The following is a 15,210-nucleotide window of genomic DNA, read 5'->3' on the forward strand; positions in this document are numbered from 1 at the left end:
AGAAGAGGTACAAGGACTCCTTGAAGAAATCCCTTGGCAGCTGTCGCATCAACCATCACCAGTGGTCTGACCTAGCCTTAGATCGCAAAGCATGGAGACACACTATCCACCAGGCTGTCTCTTCCTTTGAGAACGCACGCATAGCTGGTCTTGAGGACAAAAGGAGATTGAGGAAGAATCGCACTGCTACAGCACCAACCCTAAATCAGACTTTTCCCTGCAGCCACTGTGGCCGGACCTGCCTGTCCCGCATTGGTCTTGTCAGCCACCAGCGAGCCTGCAGCAGACGTGGACTATTGCACCCTTCTTAAATCTTCGTTCGCAAAGCCGAGCCGAGAGAGAGAGAGAGAGAGCTTGTAGATGTTTTGTTTTAGTCATACTGGATTTTTCCTACCAGGTCCTCTCTCCTTTTATTCATTTTTTTCCAGTGAGCTGTTGTGAGCTTTTTTTCCAGTGAGTGTGAGCTTTTAGGCTCTAAAAGGTATAAACGAGTTCCATCATCCTTGGCATAACACAATGACTTCATTTAGACATAACAGGTTAGAGCTAAAGATGGACATAAACTAGGAAAATTGTGGTTTGTGTTGGTTTATTGTTCATGTTATTGCCTGAACCAATGTTTCATTTTGGTTCATGGTTCATTTCATTTCCCAAACCAGTTCATGGTTCATTTGGTACAGGAGGTGTAGAACAGCCCCCTAATGAGTTAGAGATGCCAAACTCACCAGGAGTCTTCAGCAGGCTCTCCTCCACCCACATTCCAAATTTGGCAGAGGTTGGATATGAAATGACTGAGCCACAGATCCCCAAAGCAGAGGCCCCTAGAAAAGCTCAGCTTCAGCTCTCGCTACAACTAACTCTTCTCTCTTCATGCTGCAAAGTGAAAGCAGCTGAGTAAAGGTGTCTGCTTCCATAGAGCAGAGTGGGAACTCTGTGATTGGCTTTCAGAGCTGCTAATCAAACTATAAACAACTGCTATGGGTGTTACTAGGGCTTCCAGAAGTCCACCCCTAGTGTTTCCTAGGAATTGATTGAATTGGTGCCAGGCTGTCTGGACTGCAAAACTGCAAAAACAAACCAAATGAACCACCAAGGAAAAAAGCTGATTCATTTTCTGTTTGGGGCATGGTGAAACCAAACAAACTGGTTCCAAATGAACCAAGAACTGGCCCAGTTCATGCTTGAACTGAGGTTCTTCTTTCAGTTTGTCCCCATCCCTAGTTAGCGCCTATGACACCCTTCCATTAAACTGGATCCTATGATTATCCTTAACTTATGTGTCCTTTAAGAGAGAAAGGCTTTCTCTAAAGGAGAAAGACTTTTTACAATAGAGAAAAGTCTTCAACTGTATAGTTGGATACAAGTTGCTCCAGTGAATAACTATAGTTAGCCAGGGTTCATCAAATCAGATTCTGAAACCATGCTTTGTAGTTGGTTCAAGCCATGGTTAATTATGATTTTGTGCAAAATACAAAGGCAGTCATCCTTGTTCCCTTGACTCTCCATGGGTACAGATACCTGAACTCAGCATTAGTTGATGCAAATCAGCATTGATGCAAACCAGAATTTAAGTAATCACCTACAAACTGAATCCTGGTTTCACAGATGAATGTAGCTAAAATAATCCATCATTTTGAGTCATGTCTGAACCAGTCCAATTTCTAATCATTAAGGGTAGCTTTTTAAAGAAGATAATTTTGTCCTATGAAAGGTGATTTTTCTTGAGCATTTTTCAACTGTTCCTGTCAGCAATTCACTTAGTGGCTAAAGCAAAGCAACTTCTCAGTGGGGATTACCAGAGAAGACTCAGAGAATTTCCAGCATGACTGTGGTACCAAATGGATAGCTGAGTTCTGAATGGTATCCAAGGCCCCACAATGTTTATTTGTGATCCATAAGAAATAGCAGTGTTGGATTATCTGTACACCAAGATGGATAAGATGCAAATTAAAGACACTTTGAACTTGCAACAGAAATGCATAAAACCATAAAACACCCCACATGAGCTTCCAGTTTATCCCAGCTGCACCACACATTCAGTTGTGAAAACCACACATTGATTACTACAGATGTACTAGAAAAACACTTTTGTATTACACATGTATCACACAAACACAAAGTTTCCACTAAACTCAAACACATCAACAGACTCCAAAGCCATGCACTATAATAACTAGGGATGGGTACGAACTGAACCACAAATCAAAATTCATCACAAATTTTGCCCTGTTTGTGGTTCATGAACAGAAGTTCATGATGGGTCTACCATCATGAACATCCATGAACTTTTAAAGCAGTCCATGGCTGTTTGTGGTGGTTCATGGATAGAGTCCCTTTAAACCCCTGCTTTCTGTTTCTCATGTAAGCTGCCAAAACAGTGGAGTGGTGGGGAGGTGCTCCTCACCACTCAGCTTTTGAGTTGTTTTGTGCAATCACTTTAAAGAGACTGCAGAAGACATATGGGAAAAAAATTGAATGGCAAGGAGCACCTCCCCACTGCTCAGCTGTTTTTCAGGCTTTCTGCAAACCCCATCTAAAGGGACTGTGGTCCCTTTCAAAAGGGTTTATGGGGCCATGAGCCAGTTTAGATTACAAATGATCTTCTGATTCGGTTTGTGGTTCAGTTCATGGTTCTGCCACAAATCAACACAAACTACATTCTCTGGGTTTATGCCTATCCCAAATAAGAGTTATCTAAACCAAGCACGAAAATTACCTTGGGGTTGGGTGATAGCTGCAGTGTACTACTGCCCTTGATAATATAGTTCTGAAAACAAGCAGGATCATGATCCTCAAAGTTTATAGTGTACTATGTTTTTAATCAAGTGGGGAGTTAATGTCTGAGAATGGTTTTTAATATGTGGATGCTTAGGCGTTGGGTAACAGAAGAAAGCTAAATGACATTCAGGTACCTTTGGAAAATTTCAAATGGGTAGCCATGTAAGTTTGTAACAGCTGATTAAACAAGAGTCCAATGGCACCTTCAAAACTAATTAAATATATCTCATAATAAGGTGTTCTCAGTCATTAGTTGAAGTGTATCACACACTTGACAAAGTGAGCTCAACTCATGAAACTTTATGCTAGAATACATTTTGATTTTCTTCAAGGTACCATTATACTCCTATTTTGCTGCTTTGTGAGACTAAGGCCTATTGTGCATGGGTGTTTCCCCACTTTCACCATGTATGTCCATCAGGTTTTCTTTTTCATTCTGCATTGATTTTCCTCCCTTTTGTGCTCAGTTTGCTTTCTGGTTGCTATTTCTCCAGGTTTTCTGAGAGTGCTTTTGTTCTAATTTCCCTCTTGTTTCACTTCCAAGCTGAAGGTAATTCAAAAGCGTACAGATTCCCTCAAATTTCCCCTGCTCTTTTGCTGCCCCTCAAAGTCACTCCCCACCCACATTGAGATCATTCCACCCACTCTGCACCTTCCACTATCCTCCCCCCTTCATTGGTGTACAAAATCCGTTGATTATTTCCCATCTTGTTTTATTTGTTTTGGACAAGCAGCATCACTGTAGTGATATGATACTATCACTAGTCTTAAACCACTGAATTAAAAAAAATGAAATGTTTAAAAGAAGCTGCATTAGGTTTAGTTTCTTGCTGATATTGACTTGAAAGGGGAATCAGAGAGGAGGCAAAAACCTGCATCCTCATTGCCAAAAAATGGGATTTCAGTGCTGCAGGCAAACAAAATAAAGGAGGAGATCATCAGCGTGGAATGAAATTGACATGAAGTTTAAAGAGAGGGAGACATTGGGATGGGAAGCTCTGCAAACATTTTTCCCTTTAATGCTTAGTGAACAAAGCTTATAGGGTGTGAACTATTTTGGCAGTCTCCAGAAGCCTAACATTAAAATGCCAGCTGAGACACATGGACCTTTTCCAAACCACCAAACTTAAGCATTGCTTGGGGCTAATTGGCACAGGAGAGGTTTTAAAAAACTGCCAAGATCATGACCAGTATGCAGGATCAAATTAGAGAATCACAAAGAGAAAACCACAGAAATTTGCAAGGGAGGGCAGGAAATTAGCATTACTGTGCAGGTGCACTAGGGCATTGTCAAAAATACCATTTAAAAAAATTTAGTGGCACAAGACAAAAAAAAAAGGTCTCCAGATCTTTTGCTAGAGGACTCCCCCCGATACAAATTTCAGCCCTGTGAAACTTGTGGTGGGGCTACAGCCGACTTTGAACAGGCATGCACTCACATACACCCATACATGTTACCAGTGATCAAAGCTTGCAATGTCCGTGTCATTGTGTTCTACTGTGCACTGTACACCTTCCTCCATATTATGAGAATGTATGACTCCCATTTTTCACAGTTGCCAATAACACAGCAGAGAATCCCCTAAGGCTTGGCAACATGGAAAACAGGCCTTCGCAGCTGCTTGTCAGTTTCAAAAATAGTCTGGTCAGTTTCAACAGTGGGCTTTCACCCTTTGCCTGGTTCCTTTGTGTTCTCTTCCATTCAGTGAACTAGCACTAAAATGCATGCACAAAAACTGAACTATAGGATTTAAATAGAAGGAGCTTGCTGGACACTACTGTGTAGATGCAATAGAACAATTGCACAATTTTAAACAAACTTTGGATGCCACCACTCATATGTCAGAAGTGATATTCCCAACAGGATTTAGAAAAGTGTGTGGGCGAGTTGTTTGTTACTGCAGAATAAATACACCAGAGGAAAAAGAATGTTATGTAAGGTGAGCACAAAATCTGAAGTCAAGCTTAAAGACTTGCTGCTTGGAAAATCTGCAGTAAACTTTACATGCATGATAGGCCTCTTCAGCATCCACTCTGAAACTGCAAATGCAGCAGTAAGTTTTAAAATAATAAAACCCAAATCCAAAAGAAACATCAGTTCTGTAAGTTTAGACTTTTATAGTTCTATAATTCCAGTGACTATGTGACAAACCGGTTTAACATGGCATGAGGTTTCATGGGCCACAGCCCACATTAGCAATTTTCCTTCTAAGCATCTAAGCAACAGAGTTAACCTTGACCAGCTAATTTGCCATGGGGAATTTTCCTCTGTTTTAAGATGTTTCTCAACTAATGTGTAGTGTTTACAATGTGTCTAAGGAACAAAATTCCTAATTTACTACAGGCATGCACCATACTGTTGTGGAAAGAAACTATTTCCTCTGTTGAATTCTTATTTACTTCCACTTAGTTCTGTTTTGTCATGATATAGTTCTCCTAATTTGCTTTCAAAGGTCTGGAGACTAAACTTGTTAGGCCATTTCAGAGTTCACAGATGAGGCCTTGGAATCATCCTTCATGCTGACCTATGCCTAATGAGCAAAACACATCCAGATAATGAAATGTCAGCATTACAAGTCAGAGTTGGGATTATTGTGAAACTTTAGTGTTAATAACACTTTGTGTTTAGAAGACACTGAATTAAAGAACCTGAGAGGCCTCAGTTAGTGCCTAGTTGGAGTTTTCTCAACTCAAGGGTCTTGTTCTTTGACACATAATAACATGATTGCAAGCAAGTGCACTGCTGGTCAGTACAGGGATCACACCAATTACACTTCTCATAGTTCTATATTTTCTGCGGAGCTGATGCCTGCAATAATGGATGTATCTCTGCCAGTTTTGTAATGAGGTAGCCAGAATAATCCAGTTGAAAAGTCAGATGGTGGCATCACTGGCAACTTGATTTCTTTGCCCTAGTCTTCTAAACTGATTTAAATCAGGCAGGCACCAAATTGTTGGTCATATTCATTTTAACAAAGCAGAAGTCGTCACCTTTAAGACCAACAAAGTTTTATTCAGAATGCAAGCTTTCATGTGCTCAGAAGCACACTTCATCAGACAATAGGATGAAATGGCATGCAGTCCTAAATATAGAAAAAGGGGGCAGTGAATTAGTATGCAAAATCATGGAAATATTTTTAGCAGATTAAAAGAATCACAAGTTGGGATGTGGTGATGGCTTGTGTTGAATGGGCTGCAACAACAAGGTGGCAATATAAGTCTGAATAGCAGATGGATGTCCATGTCACCAGGTGTGAAGTGCAATAAATTAGAGTCTGTTGCAATGCTAGCCCTGGGTCAAAATGAGGGCACCAGTCTCTCAGAGGCCCAATCCAAACATGTAATACATATAAACATTATTCTAGTTGCTTTTTTGCTGCAAAGGAACATATTCAAATAAGGGATATTGGCTGTTTATCTAATTATATATACTAACCCATCTTCCACTATATTTTAATGCATTCTTTTTTTTTTCTAATTGCAAACTAGAATGATGTTTACATGCGTATTACATGTTTGGATTGGGCCTCTGACAGCCTGATGGAAATTATTTTGGTTTACTTTTCTTCAATGCCATTCTCATGGCAGGAGACCTGGCAGCCCTAAACCTTGGGTCAGTTACACATTCTAACTTGCCTTATTGGAGGTTGGCAACCTACCCCAGCATGAAATTCCTTGTGTTTCCAGATAATTTATTATGTGAACATGGCAGCAAACTTTACACATCACATTAAAAATCCCTTGAAAATCACATTACATATTTCCACTTCCCACAACAGGCCATCAGCTGATGACTAAATAAAGTAAGAGGATCTTGTGAGGATTGTCAAGATAAAACCCTTTTAAATCCATGTCATTAAAACTTTTCATTTGTCAGGAAATATGTTGAAGTGATCTAGAAAGACATTTTACATGGAAGTAATTGTTCAAGAATGCTTCATCATGCACACAGATTGTGATTTAGCACATACTTCCACTGACCTCTTAATAAATGAGCAAAATCACAACCCAGCTTGTTTCAACGCATTTCCTGGTATACCAAAAGCACTGTGTGAATCACTCTTAGCAAATGTGCAGCATGAGAGATTTATTTTTATCCTAGGACAAGGGATGAGGACTCTTTCTTGTGTCCTCTGTGCCTGTCTGTATAGATTTGAGTTTGATTCAGTATTCTGGGCTGAGTAAACAAGTGTCATGGGAAGTATGCAGTTATTTCTCAGACAGAAGTGCAGTTGTCAACAGTGAACAGATTGAAAAGAAAATGCTTTAGTGATGCTCTTTAGTTAGAGAAAGAGCAGGGCTGGCTGAATCTCGAAAAGGAATTTTTGTTTTATCCATGAAACCTGAAGCCCTTTTACAGAGAGGAATAAACACCTCATGAAAAATTAATACAGCTTTAGGATCCTGGTGCCTCAGAAACTTCAGATTGTGGTAGTCATAGAATGACATCAGAGAGTCAAAGGTTCAAGAAGGAAAATAACAAGAGTTGTACAACCAGAACCAGAAAAAAGCAGCAAAATCTATCAGTATTGCTCTCTGGATAAAACTATGTCCAGTTAATAGCTGTTTTCTTGTCTTCTTTACTAAGCATGTTACAGAATAGTGAAGTGTGTACCCTGGAGATTTTTAGCTGCTTTTATTGGTACAGAGAGGATGTACAAATAATCTCTCACCACATTATCTCAGGGGCATCACTGAATCAGAGAAGTGTGAAGAATTTTCTATATGTCTTCATTCATCAAATATGTATGTGTGTGTGTGTGTATATATATATATATATATATATATATATATATATATATATATATATATATATATATATATATATACTTTTTGATTAATAAATATATATTTCTAATTATTAATTATTTTAAAAAACAACTTATCAACATTAGCTTTTTTAATTTCATAAGGAAATGTGGAAAGTTTTCTACATACATAGATATTTGTTTCTTCTTGGGTATGAAAGGATGGCAAATATAATGGGGGATAGAGAGAAAATAAAAATACATATGAAGACAAGACCTTTAAAAGGAACAGTAAAAATGATACCTTACCTTCCTATCTAATCAAAAGTCCTTTTCAGATTCTACTCTCTTAAAAATCAAATTACAAGGTAAACAAATGACACTAATGCTAGGAGAAGATAGTGATCATGTTTCTTAATGAATGGGGACTACTGAGGTCAGTGGAGGGGACCAACCCCACCCCCCATGAAGGAGCAAGCAGATAAAAACAGACGGGAAAAGTACCAGAAGACAATGATGATCCTGTTCCTTCCAGTGGGACAGCTTTGGCTTACTAAACAAGAATATTTTAAACCAGACTAGCCAAATAGTATCTGGAGATGAACACAGGAATTACTTTTGTTCTGTTCACAACCAGCTATACCTTTGTTGTCCTTTCTAAGAATCTTGCTTACAGGCAGCCAAACCAGGAGGCAATTGTAGAAGATTTGTTGTGGCAAATCCAACTAATGGTTACACATCTGTATTTCATGAAACTTTAGGGCACAATAAATTCAGTCTTTAGCATGCCAGCTACCCTTCTGTTTTAGGAAAAGTAGAATTTATCACTATCCTTTAAGCATCAGATAAACTATTCCATTCTAATATTTTGACCATGTTATTTAATACAGTATATTTCTAATAATATGCCTCTAACCCCCTGTTAGAGTCTTTTAATTGACCACCTGTTTTAGATCAGAATCCCAACATCTAGCAACATCTGTAGTACCGGATATTTTGCATAGCTCAGGATCAAAATGTACTGCAACATACTGGCTGGTGTACACAAAGATTTAGTTACAGAAATGGAGCACATTGTCACAAGCATTTGAAAGTAATTTGGCAAGCTTTGATGGGCTTTGTTTCTTCTGATTTGTGCTAGTGACTTGGAGAAATTTGGATTGGGTTATTAAATCATTCTTATGTTAATGTGCTCTAGGTGGTCCTGTGATGCTGAAAGTTGATGTGTTTGATCCCTGAAAAGCACAGCATGCATGAACCCACACAAAACCAGCTTCAGTTTTTGATTTTTTCATCCGGTGGAATAGCTGGTGATTTCTAAATTACCCCACTTCTCCTGTGCTCTTTGCAGGCAGGATGGGGGAAATAATCAATGTGCAAACAAATCTCCAATGGAAATGCAGAGCTGCTGCAACTGATTAATAATAATGGATTGTGCTCTTTCTCTCAAACATCATAATTCAGAATTAGTAAAGCTACATATCACATTGAAATACATTTGAGGCAGTATTTTCTAACAAAATTCAAAGTGCTACAGAAAAATTCCTGAGGACTGGAAGGTAGCTAATGTCACCCCCATCTTTAAAAAGGGTTCCAGAGGAGATCTGGGAAAATATAGGCCAGTAAGACTGATTTCAATACCAGGAAAGGTCGTGGAGACTGTTATTAAAGAGAAAATTAGTAAGCACATTGATGAACAAAAGCTATTGAGGAAGACTCAGCATGGGTTCTTGTCTCACTAACTTGTTAGGGTTCTTTGAGGGGGTGAACAAACATGTGGACAAAGGGGACCCAGTCAGTCAGTTTATTTACGGTCACAGACCAAATAAAAAACCAAGAATTTAAAAGCTTCAACACAGAAGATAAAAGCAACACTGTGAATAAAAATGGGCAATATTCTCAGTAGAGGGTGGTAAGTAGTGGGGTGCTGCAGGGCTCAGTACTGGGTCTGATGCTTTTTAACTTGTTCATTGATTATTTGGAGTTGGGAGTAAGCAGTGAAGTGGCTAAGTTTGCAGATGAAGTTTGTTCAGGGTAGTGAGAAGAAGAGAGGATTGTGAGGCACTCCAAAGGGATCTGTTGAGGTTTAATGAGTGGGCATCAACATGGCAAATGAGGTTCAACATTGCCAAGTGCAAAGTAATGCACATTGGGGCCAAAAATCCTAACTATAAATACAAGTTGATGGGGTGTGAATTGGAGGAGACTGACCAAAAGAGAGATCTTGGGGTCATGGTAGACAGGGGCGGATTAAGGCTCACTGGTGCCCTAAGCACTAACCAATCTTGGTGCCCCCCTCCTTTCCACACTGACCCAGTCCATTTTAGTTGTTGACCTGCCTGACCAGATATGCAATGCAGGTTGCAGCAATACAAAAATTTATTCATATGATAACACAATATACTGTACAAACTAAGCCAAGCTTGGCTACATAAAGTTCTACAAAAATACAATACAACACCTATTTTAATATTTCACAAGTTAAATGTATCCAATATTCATGATCTGAAAGGCATTTTTCTACATTTCATTTTCGCAAAATCACTAACATCCCCGAAATTAATACTTCTCAGAATGTCTGCTTCAGTTGTTAATATACACAGAGAGTTGAGTCTTTCTGGAAGTATAACTGATCTATTTGGGTTTTTTACACGTTTCAGTTGTGAGAAAGACCTCTCTGTTGTGCAGTTGGTGACCATTAATGTTAAAAATATTCTCAAGGCAATTTCAACATTTGGAAAGGCACTCTCTAGTTTGTCTTCTGTAATTGTGTTGTAAAGTTCCATGTGAGTGAAAGATGTTTTCTTGGTGTTTTAAACTTATGAAGAACATATGAATGGAACTGCTGAAGCACTATAGACAAAGTGTTGTTCATGTCATCTGGATAAGCATCGATGAGTGTCTGTCCGTTCCTAACTTTTCAACAATTACATAAAAAGTGGAGATATGGAATTTGTCTCTGGCACTGAGAATGATCTCTGGTGCATTTCCACTGTTGGGCATTATCTTTCTTATACACTTATGCGTTTGAGTTGCTTTGTTTTCTACATCAGGGAGCATGTCCTTTACAAGTGATTCAGATCTCTCAAACTCATCTCTTGATGTGTGCGACTGGCCTGCCAATGATGAATACAAATCTGCACATGTTTGCAAGATCACATTTTCACTTTGAAGAAGTTCTATGAAAATTTTCTAAAGTTTCATTCCAAAAATTCAGCATGAACACAAATTCCAGTTCTTGCTTCTTGTTTGCAATATACTTTGCCTCCCTTCTACTGTCACCTTTTTGCAACTGGTCATCTGATAAATCTTCCAAAGCTTCCAGAATCTTGAAGAAAGAGTTGATAATTGCTGCAGTTGCCACTACATGCACTTCCCATCTGGTGTCTGAAAGTGTTTCAACACTTTTTCATTTCCAATGCAATCTTTGAGAATTCTTCACCGAGCAGTTGAGGCTGAAAAGAATGTGTAGAGCAGTTGTACATTGGAAAAGAAATCTACTGCAATTTAACAGCAATCTACAGCATTTCATCCAACTAAATTTAGTGAATGAGCTGCACAGGGTTCATAAATGGCAAACTGATTTGCATCCAAAAGTTTTTGCTGCATGCCATTGTAACGTCCAGACATGTTGGCAGCATTGTCGTATGACTGCCCTCTGCATTTAACAAAATCCAATTTACAATCATCACATAAGTACTTCAACACCTGCTGTGCCATAGCTTCACCAGTGTGGTTTTATAATTCCAAAAATGTGATAAATCATTCAACTGGCTGTCCGTCTTGCAAGTATCTGAGCACCATGATCAGTTGGTCAACATGCGAAAGATCAGGCCTTGAGTCACAGACAGACTGAAGTATCCAGAAACATTAATTTTGTCAATGATGATGGAGTGCACTTTCTTTGCCATTAACTCAATAAGTTCCTCACATACCATTTTGGACAGGTACGAAGAGTTGCCTTTTCCAGTGTTGCTATACTGTAATATGCGAGCAGCCAAGAATGGGTCAAACCGACTTATCAATTTGAGTAGCCCCAAATAATTCCTATTATTGAGAGATCCAATTTTTTCCACTTTTCCTCGCAATGTCAGTCCTTGTTCAGGCAGTGTACAAATGACTGCTACAACACGCCAAAGCACATTATCCCAGTAATTGTACTCTTCTTCAATTTGTTTTTCCAGTGGCTGTGTCAAACCTAAGCCTTGTTTCTGAGTTAAATATGTCAACATGGCATCTTGGTGAGTTCTACTTTTTTCATGGTTGTCAATTACAGCAGTGTTTTGCAAGTCACTGAATCCCTCATTTCTAGCAAAATGCGTTGACCCTTTGGGCGCAAATAGTTTACAAACAAGACAGTAAACCGATCCTTTTGAAGGAGAGTACAACAGCCATTCTCTCTTGTAATGTTCACCATTAGCTTTTATTCCAAAAAATATCTTCTGTGAACAGTATCACTTTGGCTTTCCACTGATGAAAATTACGACACGATTTGTCAAATGGCCCATTGTGGTGCTGACATTCACTGAGTCCACAAGCAACCCAATAAGTCACATCATCACCATAAAATTCATCCCACAACCCTGGGTCCTTAGCTTTGTTCATTTCATCCTTGGTCAGTTCTCTAAACTCCTTGGACAATTCAAAAGCATTTACACATCTTGTCATGGAAGTAGGTCCAGATTGTGGCACTTCATCATATGCAACGTCATCATGAAAATCTGGCCTTGTACCAACATTGCCTGTTTCTGATGAAGGAGATAGATTTGATTCACTTCCTGTCTCTGAAGACTGACACTGGTTTAGATCTGGATAATCTTTCTCTGCAATTTGTAAGAAGAAATTTGTCAGCTTTCCTGTCTTGGCTACAACAGACAGATTCTTTTGCTCATTCTCTTTTGCACACCACACCACTCAACTGAACATGCTTCATTTTTGACATTTACATGGGGCTGAAATTAAAAAGGGGCAGAGAGAGTCATTGAAATGACTGTCATGACAACTGAATTTGGCTCCATTATTTTACTTTTAAACACATGCATTTTACTTTTAAACATAGCTTATGACACTGAACCTCGCCAACAGAAAATAGAAGATAACCCTAGGGTGCACCATGATCAATTTGCACTAGTTTTATCAATTTTTTTTTTACAAATCTTCATTCATTTTTTTTTCTTTTCACCATTTTCCCAACTTTGTGGTGCCCCCTTCGGCCCCGGTGCCCTAAGCACTTGCTTCGTCTGCTTAATGGTTAATTCGCCCCTGGTGGTAGATAACTCACTGAAAATGAGACAGTGTATGACTGCAATAAAAAAGGCTAATGCCATGCTGGGAATTATTAGGAAGGGAATTAAAAACAAATCAGCCAGTATCATAATTTGTATTATTTATTTATTTTATCAGATATTTATCCCACCCTCCCCTGGCAGGCTCAGGGCGGCTAACAACAATTTAAACCACATAAAACATTAAAAACAAGTTACACAATAAAAACTATCATACAATTTACAATCAATAGGTCCAAGATGCACATTTCTGTTTTCTTTGATGTTCTTAATTCAGTTATAATGATTCAGTGTGATTATCGGTACCATGGAGTAATAGCTACCTCCCTTCAGCTGTTGAAAGCGAATTTGAATAATTCAGTTTTACAGGCCCTGCGGAACTGTGGCAAGTCCCACAGGGTCCTGATGTTTTCAGGGAGGGCATTCCACAGAGCAGCGGCTATTACTGAAAACGTTCTGGATCTGGTGATGGCCTCTTTTGGTCTGGGGATCTTAAGGAGATTTTGAGACCCCTGTTTAGGGTTGGTTATGAATCATATCACCCTTGTACTGAAACACCTGCATTGGGTTTTGGGTACAATTCAGAGTGCTGATTCTTGCCACTAAGGCCATCAGTGGGCCACAGGCTCCTGCTGATCAGCTGGAGAGCTCTTTAAATCTCACAGAAGGGGAGGGAGGGGTGGCCACTGGTGGTTGCTGTTGTGGGTGGGACTTTCCCTGCTGGCTTCAGGAGCCCATAAAACTAGGGGATCCCCTGCTCCACCTGGGAACTGGCAAGCCTAAAGACTGATATTTCTGCTGGTTTTTATTTAACATTTACTATGGTTTGGATCACACAATCCACAAGCAGATACAGAAGTCTGTATTTGGATGGAGAATTGCCAAAACCATCATTCCCATTTGTGAGTGGTCCTTGAACTATCAAAAAACAACATGTCCAACCCAATATTACTTTTTTTTTATAGAAAAAGTTTTTATTAAGAACGGATTGCACATAACAGAAGAAACATAAAACAAAAGAAAACATAAAACAAACCCATAAATACAATCATACAAACAACTTACAACCTAACTACATACTACACGTCTCAGTACTACACACTATACACTCATGATCTAACATCTAACATCAAAAACAAAACCCAATCATACACTGGGAGGTGGAGAGGATAAAATAACAACAAAAAAAAAGAATCATAGTTACTCCAAAACAAAACCTTTACTTTTAACCCATTTATAAAAAGGGTCCCATTCCTCCTGACATTTTTGCAAATTACCATTTCTTAATCTCGTGGACATTAAATCAGATTCTGCAGCGTCTAACAGCTTACTAATGAATTCGTCTCTATTAGGAATTTTGTCCTTTTTCCAGTACTTGGCATATAGTATTCTGGCCGTAGTAACTATATACAATAACAGTTTCAGCTTGGTCATAGGCAGGTTTTGTCTACAAATATTTAAGAGATACAGTTCCGGCACATGGTTGATTTGTATTTTTAGGATCTTTTGAGCCCAAATGTTAACTTGTGTCCAATATTTTTTAGCATGTTTACATTGCCACCATATATGAAACAAGGACCCTTTAGTTTCTCGACACTTCCAACATTTGTCGGAATATGTAGGATAAATTTTGGCCAACCTGTCTGGAGTAAGGTACCATCTATATACCATTTTGTATAGATTTTCTTTAAAATCTGCTGGTTTCATTAATTTAAGGTTCTGTTTCCATAGTTTGTCCCATTCTTCCAAGTCTATGTTATGGCCAAAGTCCTTCAACCAACGGATCCATGCTTCTTTTACAACTTCGTCCTGCATTTTAATTTGCAGTAACCAGTCATACACTTTGGTGATTATTTTCTGTTTAGACTCTAAAATTAGATCTAGTTCAATTGGTGTTTTTGTAAAGCCTTTTTCCTTATCTTTTCGAAATCTTGATTTAAGTTGGCACTGAAGCCACCAACTTAATTTAGACAGTTCTTCCTCAACCAATTCATTTTGGTCATTTAATAGAAAAGCATAATCTTGTGGGTTGTCCCAATTGTACAAGTTTGGATGGGTCAGAGCCTCTATCGGAGATAGCCACTTGGGAGTGTAAGTATATTGTATTTTGATTTCATTCCACGTCTTGTATAAGGATCTTCTTATTTGGTGTCGAAGAAAGCGACCAGTTTATGGGAGTATGATACCACAAATAGTTGTGCCAGCCTTCTCCCAGTCCAGCTCCTTCAATGGTCAATAATCTCTTGTTATCTAGTTTGCACCAGGTTCTCAACCATGCAATACAACAAGCTTTGTAATACAAATTCCAGTCTGGGAGGGCTAGTCCACCTCTGAGTTTAGTATCTTGTAAAACTTTCAATTTTATTCTGGCCTTCTTGCCTTGCCAAAGAAACGTCGCG

The sequence above is a fragment of the Heteronotia binoei genome, chromosome 6 (genome assembly GCF_032191835.1).
Source record: "Heteronotia binoei isolate CCM8104 ecotype False Entrance Well chromosome 6, APGP_CSIRO_Hbin_v1, whole genome shotgun sequence".
Taxonomy (NCBI): Eukaryota; Metazoa; Chordata; class Lepidosauria; order Squamata; family Gekkonidae; genus Heteronotia; species Heteronotia binoei.